We start from the raw sequence: 9,541 nt of genomic DNA on the forward strand, positions 1-9,541 counted from the left end.
AGTTCGAAGGTTGATGAAGAAAAAAATAAATTTCCGCAAGATTTTAACATGACCTCGGAGTAAGGTATTCTCTAAAGATTTCTTCGGATCCCGAATTACCTAGATTCTTTGAATATAAGGTTTGGTCCTTGTATTTATCCTTGGTCTCCTTCGTGGTTAGCTCAATCTGTTTTTCAGTACCAAATTTTCTATCGAGCGTCCCCAACACTCCATTCTTTTATCATCACTTTTGGCCATTAAGACCATTTACTACATGCTGCTTCGTCAGCATTTTCAAAGTTAACGGATCTGGGTCATCGGTTATCAAACCGAGGTGGTTTCAGGAGAATTGTGTTTTTAGATGATTAAATGCTGATGGTAATATGATGGAATATGAAAGGTCCCCCGGTAACGATGAGGAAAGCCAATCGTATATATCAAAGTTATAATAAGACTTTATTCGAATGAAAGGTCGAAGTTGTTCTGCTGGAGCTGTGACAAAATTGGCTATTTTGAAAAGGAATCGTAAGGTTGTTTTTGCTAATAAATGATAAAGAATTCGATGCGGTACGTGTTGAACTATGACTTTGGGTTCGAGAGTTTTTTAGGTGCATAAATCTTTTCTTTCGTAGATGAAGTGCGGCTGGTTCATCCTCTCGATCGAGGTGTTTTCAAAAATCATGAAAGATTTGAACGCGAATTGTAACTGTCGAGGTACAAATGAGGTTTAAGATAAAACCATGTGGCAAACTTGAAGAATTGTTTAGTTTCATATGTTATAATCGATATTTTAATTCATTTTAATTGTCCAAAGTTAGTAGTCCAATAGTCCAATTGTCCAATAGTCCAATAGTATGATTCATATACAGTTATGTAATATTCGAATTAATTAATACGTATCGTGACCCGTGTACCAGTCTCAGTATTGATCACAACTCAAACCATATATACATTTTGGAATCAACCTCAACCCTGTATAGCCAACTCCAACATTCACATATAGAGTGTCTATGGTTGTTCCGAAATATATATATATAGATGGGTCGATATGATAGGTCGAAACCTTGTATACGTGTCCCGTTATTTAAAGTGCATAAAATAAATAAATATATATCATGACCCGTGTACAACGTATTGTCTCAGAATTAATCCGACGTATTGTGTACATGTGTCCCGATTTAAAGTGCGTAAAAGTAAATAACAGAAATTAAATGACGATAAATAAAATTGCAAGAATGTATATTGCGATAATTAAATTGCGATAAATTAAAAGTAACCAGTTAGCTAGGAACAGTTAGCTAGGAACAGTTAGCGTGGATTCTTAACAGGATTTCTCATAGTTAATTTGTTTGTTTCTAACAAAAATTTAATTTGTCCAATGTTTCTTCATTATGCCACTTGTTGGATTCTGATAGGTCAAAATCCAAATATGAAATTGAAGGAAAATGATTGTTCTGTGGTGAACGAATACGTATATCGATGGTTGTAAGTAGGGTAGTAAATGACCGTTGAATCAGATTCGAAGAATATACAGTGTAACTTATTAATGTGAAATCTAAATATTCCTCGGGTTCTACCTACCAGTTAAAATATTTTCATCATTAACAGTTTGTACGAAAGAATTTTTAATTACAATCTTTATGAAAATATACTTGCATATATATTTTCTTCAGATGTAATCATGGATCTAATGAGTCAATAAGATATTAAACTCATCTGATTTATCGTTAGTACTTGATTATATGATCTCTAAAACATTAGAGATTACATAATTGCCATGTCGAACGAAGATAATCGATGTAGAACGATATGTAGAACGAAGATAAAGTAGATAGTACGATACGTAGAACGATGGTTAGGCTCGAGGTACAGAATGAGATGTTGAGGCATGTGATGTTGAAACTTGGGTTGTTGGTGGTACTGGTGTTGATGTTGGTGCCGGTGATGTTGGTGAAGCTGGTACGTTTTGCACCATATTCTCCAAAGCTACAACTCGAGCGCGAAATTTGTTGACTTCTTCTATTATTCTGGAATGATTGTCGGTTAGAACGAGCGGATGAATAAGGTTTAGAATTGTGAATAGAATATAATCATGGCGAGACATTCGGGCAATGAGAGTGAAAATGGTGTTTCGAACAGGTTCGCCGGTAAGCGATTCAGGTTCTTCGCCAAGAGGTGAATTCGGTTGGTGGAAGGAAAGGATCGCCTTCTTCTCGTCTCCATTGGTTAAATCGACTACGAACTCATCAGATGAATTGGGGATGGCTGATTGATTGGTTCATTCTGGTAACGCTGCTTCTAGAGCTGGAGTGGGACTCCATATCGGAATCTGAGGGACTTAATCTAAGGGTGAGTTCCATTGCGTATGATTGGATAAAGGGTTTTCGATATGAAATGATTTTGGATATACAGAGTACAGAAGATCTCGTAGATTACGGAGGGAATTGAGGAAATGTGTCAGATAAAGTCTACAGTAACAGATACGCTAAGATATAAATTTGTCTGTACACTATCTATCAAATAAGTGCAGAAAGTTGTGTCTAGACTTAGGAATGATAAGTAGGTAATTTTCCACTAGGAATGATAAACAATACTTATAATATGTAGATAAGGTCGAAGTCCAGACTTGCTAATACATCCTAACAACTAACAGTTAGACACACTAATGCAAGACCTGGTTCAATAGGACCAATGCTCTGATACCAAATGTCATAACCCGTCCTTATCCCCCTGGACGAAATCATCAACATCTGGTCCCATTGTGATGATAGACTCCAAGTAATGTCCTTAAAATGAGCAAATGCACAGCGGAAGACTTAATTCGTACCTGAGAATAAACATGCTTAAAAGTGTCAACCAAAAAGTTGGTGAGTTCATAGGTTTATCATAACAATCTTTTTAATATATTAATAGACCACAAGATTTCATAATTATAAACATAATGCACTTGATGATGTAGCGTGAGGGTACGAAATAGTATTATTTTTACTAGGAAATACTACAAAATATGACACAAGTTTTATTAATTTACGGATGGGATATACCTAAACCTTGCTACAACACTATAGGCAGTGTACCTAATCGTAGAGTAGTGTAGTTTTTAGTAAGTCCAGTTCGTTCCACAGGGAGCTAGTGATTACGTACTATATTTTTATAAAACTATATTTATATAAATATATATATATATATGTAGTAATATTATTATAAAAGGGGGGGTTTTTACCGTTTAATGACCGGTTTGTCGATTTTATATTTTTAAGCGTAAAGATAAATGACAATAATTAAAGTGCGTAAAATAAATAAATGACGATAAATAAAATAACAATAAATAAAATTGCGATAGAATATGAAATAAAAGGATTATGCTTATTTAAACTTTCGTAATCATGATGGTTGACGTTTTGATTTTAATTAATTGTTACTCGGGTTAATTGTCCTTTGTCCTGGTTTATTTGATACCTATCTGGTTTTTGTCCATAATAGTCCATCGGTCATAAATATAAAGTGCGAGTGTCCTCGTCAAATTACCCTTATACCCGAAGTCAAATATTCCAACTAATTAAGGATTTAAACTGTGACGCAGTTATCACTTCTGTCAACAATTACACCAGTTATCAATGTATGTAATCCACCCCTGTTTTGATTAGATATGAATATTAATTTACCCACTTGATCAGTTTGAATAATCAATTACCCAACCCGACTAATTAATTAAATGATTATAATAGATTCCATATGAACGTCACTAAATAGGACAACCATAATCATTATTAATTATTAGGTTAATTAATTTGAAGATAGGTTCGACAGACTCCAATGAGTTGTCACTCAATTAGACAATACCCCCCATCTATTAATAGTCAATAGTCCAATTTCCACAAGTGTCGGTCTTTTGCCTAAACCTTAATTATGGTACAAAGTTCAATAACCCCTTCTTAATATTTTAGCCCAACATCACGATTACTTCGGCTTAAATAAGCATAATAATAACTTAGTTACGAGACATTAAATTAAAAAGGAAGAACATAGCTTACAGTGATGATTAATCGCGTAGCGTTGCACGGACATAATTTCGACTTAAAACCCGTAAAATATTTCTTACAATAACCCAACTAAACCATAACTTTATTATTAAAATTAACTTATATTAAAATTATAATATAAATATATATTACATATTACAGAAGAGAGAAAGAAATATGAAGAAAGGTGTTATTTTTCATTACTACGTGAATTCCATTTTATAGGCAAATGTTGATTTGAAATTTTCACTTATGACCCCTTAACTATGCTCAATTAACAACTTTTTATTATTTATTATTATTCTTATTATGAATTATTTAAATATTATATTATATTCTTGAGCATAGTTAACTTGTAATTTTAGCTCCGTTGCGTCGAGCGTTGAAAGTTGGTTCATGTCTCGGTTCCGAATTTTCGAACGTCCTTGCGTACAATTTAATATCTTGTACTTTGCGTTTTGTAACTTGTACTCTTGTCATTTTTAGACATTTCTCATCAATAATTTGAACCACTTGGATTGTATCTTGTACATTTGAGCTTTTTGGACGTTTGCGTCTTCAAATCTTCGTTTTCGCCTTTTGTCTTCGCACTTATTTATTTAAACAATTATAATGAAAATATAATACAATTACATATGAAAACCTATTATTTAGGAGGGATATTGCTATGAAATATATGTTCCTTTTTAGCCTTATCAAATATCCCCACACTTGAGCGTTGCTTGTCCTTAAGCAATACAGAACTTGAAATAAAAACATACATGAATCACTTTTTTATTCATCACACTTTGTACGTCAGTGATTTTGATATGGTGGTATAAACAATGATAGTAACGATAGAACCATGGTTAAAGGTGGGTGTGTCATCCACAGTTGCCTCGGGTTTAGGTCAACGACACTTGCAATCAAATAGCCGATTTACTTTCGGTTTCCAAAGCAAAGTGCACATTTGAAAGGCGGTTTACAGTTCCACATGACTATGAAAATTTAGATCCGTTAGGAAATTGGATCTTTATGAAAACATTTGATCTTTTGAAAATTCAATCTAGCTTTTACCCTAGATAAGTTTTCCGGAATAACCCTTCACCGGTGTTGCAAAATATTTTTTTTTGTGGGTTGTGTGGGTTTCAGATTTGAAAATTTTAGCTCAACACTTGTGGTTTTGTGTTACCCACTTGCTAACCTTGTATTGGAAAAGCAACACGTCCAGTTTACTTGTTCCGTATATTACCTTTCGGTAAACTACCGTCCGGTTGTAAAGGAAAGCGATGAACAAGAAACTGTTAAGGCAATGTCTAATGACATGCATATGATTATGGTCTTAAAACGTGTCGGATGCTAGTACTATCCTTTGTAGGAGCAATAGTAAAGATCATCCTATGATTTTTCGGTCTGGCACAAGGTCCTGTCTCCGACCATGCTATGCAACCACCGTTCTTACGGTTGACACCCGATTTGGTTCAGGTGACCAAATGAATTCCAGGTGAATTCCTAGGATTTTACGTTCAATGGTAATGAACGCATTGAAAATGGGTTTTCAGAAAACAAATCGGTTTGTATTTTGATCAAAATATTTTCTCGTTCAAGCTCGAGTTTAGATATCATCGAATTCCATGAGTTTGAATTCTCAATCTTTAAGGTCAATCTCAAGGATTGAGTAATATCAGTCTTAAAAGCTGATTTTTAATCTTTAAGGAGATTATCCTTTCTGGGGATCTGATTCATTAGTCTTATCAAGCTAATTTGCACGGTGCCCCCCCATTATGCGAGATAAATCCTTCTCATGGTTAGGATAAATCTGACCACATGGCGACCCTGTTTGATGCTGAGGTCCGTGGATTTCCTGCTGATTTTAGAGATGACTTTTCTAGATTTTTCGTCAACCTACAGCTGGTCTGAACGACAACTTCATGACCTAAATCAAGAAGCGCGTTTCTTTTTCGGAAGACTTTACTTCCTTTTAATGATGGAATTGATTCATCGTGTAGATCCATCTTTCTTACAGTAAATCGGGTAAACCAGTTAATTTAGTCCAAAGTAAAAGCACCTGCAATAACTTTACAAAAACATGTGATAGATAGTTTTTAATTGAATAACTTGGTACATTCTCCCCACACTTGGCTTTTTTCATGCGTCTTTTTATATCTTAATAAATAAATTCAAGCGTTTTAGTTGTTTCTCAATTTATGTCCTTTCTGAGGTAACAATAATTTCGGCATTAACACCTAGTTTTATCGTTCATAAATATGTATAAACATGATTTTGAATTCATTTAGTTAAAAAATTTTAAAATTTTCATAATATTTAGAAAATAAGCCAAGTATAAACCCGAGAGAATTTATAACCCTTCCCCACACTTGAGATCATGCAATGCCCTCATTTGCATGAAATCAGACTATAATTATAAATTCATGAGGGTGATTAGTGTAGAAAAGTGATTAAAAATACCCAGTTTGTAATTACAAAGCTCGTCGAATGATAGATGGCGCGCCTCATCGTTCATTCCTTCATTTATTATATCACATTTGTTGTTTTGCATCTTGTCGTCAAAATCAGTAGCTTTTGCTGAACTTAATGTTAGTCTTTGAAAGTGCGTTGTTTTACCCTGTTGTTTACATGATAAAATACAAACATATATACATATTTTTAAAGTTGGGTATATTACCCCACGTTCAAAAATTTATAAAATCAAATATTTTTTTTTTTGCATACTTTAAATCAATAAAATTAAAAATAATGATGACAAAATTTTTCGCCCCGCCCTCGGGTAAAGTAATTTCGGCTTAACGACCTAGTCTTCAACTCACGACGAATTTTAGAAATCATTTTTTTTCAACTTAATGAAATAAAGTAAATTTTTGTTTTTAAATTCACACAAAACTTAAAAAGAAAACATATTAATTTCATATAAAACCTACAAAATAAAAAAAAAATCAGAATGGGGGGAGAAAACTAGTTCTTTAGTGTCTACTAGCGGAAAAGACCAATCGGATTCCATTCTCGGAACTACACGAGAACAGAACAACTAACTCTAGAGAGCATTTTCTTTTTAGAACACTTGAATCTCCCCACACTTAGGTAGCTGTGGTGTCGAAATTGTGATTAACTTCATCGTCAATTTCTCTTGGACCATAATCAACTTGCGTATCTGTGACTTTTGCTTTAAGCCAGTGACCAGCTTTTTCCGTAATATCCACAAATTCAACTAGCTTCGCCTTTTCTTTAGGCGATAGATTGGATACTAACCGGTTATATAACTTAAAGTTCCCCTTACTTTTAGCATCAATAACCCGTTTAAAAAGTTTCTTCATTGAACTGTTAATAACGGGGTCATTTAATTTCGTATCAACTATGGGGTTCTTTATTATCAAGTCATCATTAGGTGTTACTTCATTTTCCCCACACTTAGGCGTTCTATTATTGTTAAGCATTACCGTTGGAGTTGGTAAAACAACATGGTTCTTACCAATCGTTTTTGTCGGTTCAACAGTTTTGGTTTGTGGAGATTTAGACTTTCGAATCATAAAGGTGATCGATTTCTCATCATTACTAAGTGTCATTCTACCCTTTCTTACATCAAATAACGCCCCGGTGGACGCTAAGAATGGTCGACCTAAAATTAGAGGAACGTTTGAGTCCTCTTCTATGTCAATGACAATGAATTCGACTAGAAAGGTTAAATTACCTACTTGAACGGGTAGGTTGTCAGCAATTCCAACTGGGTGCTTAATGGTTTGATCAAGGAGTCGAACACTCATATCCGTTGGAGTTAACTCACCTACACCTAATCTCTTATATAATGAAAGAGGCATAACACTCACACTTGAACCTAAATCTGCTAGTGCATCATACATGACACAGTCACTAAGTAGACAAGGAACAATAAATTCACCCGGATCACCTACCCTAGGTGGAGGATTTGGTGGAACTGTCTTCACCGGGTTTACTTCTACTGTTTTTGTTTCTTGCACTTTTTTATTCTTCTTCTTCTTCTTTCCAGAGGTATCACAAACTTTATTACCTATTACTTGCTCATACTCAACTCCTTTTCTTGGAAACGGGATGGGTGGTCTGTATGGTGCCACCACTGGCTTTACATACTCGGGTGGTGGTGGTGGTGTAACTTCTTCATTGTTACTTACATCTAAAACCTCCCCATCTTCTGATGCTAGTTTTTCAGAATTTGTTGAAACCATATTAACATTTTCATTCCGAGGATTTACTTCAGTATTACTCGGTAGCTTTCCTTGTTTCCTTTCACTCATCAATCTAACAAGAGTACCTACTTGTTTTTCTAGATTCAAAATAGAAGCTTGTTGAGTTCTAAATGACTGATCAAACCTCTCATTCGTTTGAGTTTGAGTTTCAATAAATTGTGTTTGAGATTCAACTAGCTTAAATACCACTTCTTCCAGATTTGACTTTTTCTCTTCGGTTTGTTGTGGTGGTTTATACAAGCCAGGTCTTTGTTGATTAAAAGTGTTGTTTTGAGTTGGTTGGTTATTCGGACCTTGTTGGTTATACGAGTTATTGTCGGGTCCTTTTGGATTGTAAAGAATGTTTTGATTTCGATTGAAGTTTGGCCTTGGCGGTTGATAATTATTCTGATAACTATTTTCCAGCCTTTGGTTCATGTAGACAACATTCTCACGTTGTTCCATCGTTTGTTCAATGTGACAGTCTTTCATTAAGTGTGGTCCACCGCATTGCTCACAACTGATTCATATTGCGTGAATATCTTTATTCATCTTTTCCATTCGTCTCTCGAAAGCATCTATTTTTGCGAAAACGGAATCAAAGTTATGGCTAGAATCGGCTCTAGCCGCTTTAGATGAACGATATATATCTTTCTCTTGGTGCCACTCATGAGAGTGGGAGGCTGTGTTATCAATAATTTTGTAAGCTTCAGTTGCGGTTTTCTTCATAATAGAACCACCAGCTGTTATGTCGATGTCTTTTCGTGTAGCAACGTTGACACCTTGGTAGAATATTTGTACTATTTGATAAGTGTCTAAACCGTGTTGAGGACATCCTCTCAACAACTTTCCAAATCTTTTCCACGCCTCATATAGAGTTTCATTTGACTTTTGTGTGAACGTAACAATTTCTCCTTGAAGTCTCACGGCTTTAGATGCCGGAAAGAATCTTTTAAGAAATTTCTCAACTAAAACATCCCATGTGTCAATCGCCCCTTCAGGTAACGATTCTAACCAATCTTTGGCTTCTCCCTTTAAAGTCCAGGGAAACAACATGAGATAGATCTGTTCATCCTCAACTTCTCGGATTTTGAATAGTGTACAGATCCTATTAAACGTACGAAGATGTTCATTTGGATCTTCCTTCGGCGCACCACTATATTGGCACTGATTAGTTACCATATGTAGGATTTGTCCTTTGATTTCATAATCTGGCGCATTAATGTCTGGCTTAATAATGGCGTGACCTTGGCCCGTGCGTGTGGCTCTCATTCTGTCTTCCATACTTAGAGGTTCCAGATTTTCCATAATTGAATTTGTTGAATACGAATCACTAGAAGATTC

At 34.9% G+C, this 9,541-nt stretch overlaps 1 non-coding gene across 1 annotated transcript; it reads left to right on the forward strand.

Moving 5' to 3' along the window:
* Positions 1–9,014: 9,014 nt before the first annotated feature.
* On the forward strand, positions 9,015–9,121 carry LOC139874046 (small nucleolar RNA R71). Its single transcript, XR_011767749.1, has one exon. It is a non-coding gene; the product is annotated as a small nucleolar RNA R71 (small nucleolar RNA).
* The last annotated feature ends 420 nt before the right edge of the window (positions 9,122–9,541 follow it).

This window comes from Rutidosis leptorrhynchoides, chromosome 10 (genome assembly GCF_046630445.1).
Source record: "Rutidosis leptorrhynchoides isolate AG116_Rl617_1_P2 chromosome 10, CSIRO_AGI_Rlap_v1, whole genome shotgun sequence".
Lineage (NCBI taxonomy): Eukaryota > Viridiplantae > Streptophyta > Magnoliopsida > Asterales > Asteraceae > Rutidosis > Rutidosis leptorrhynchoides.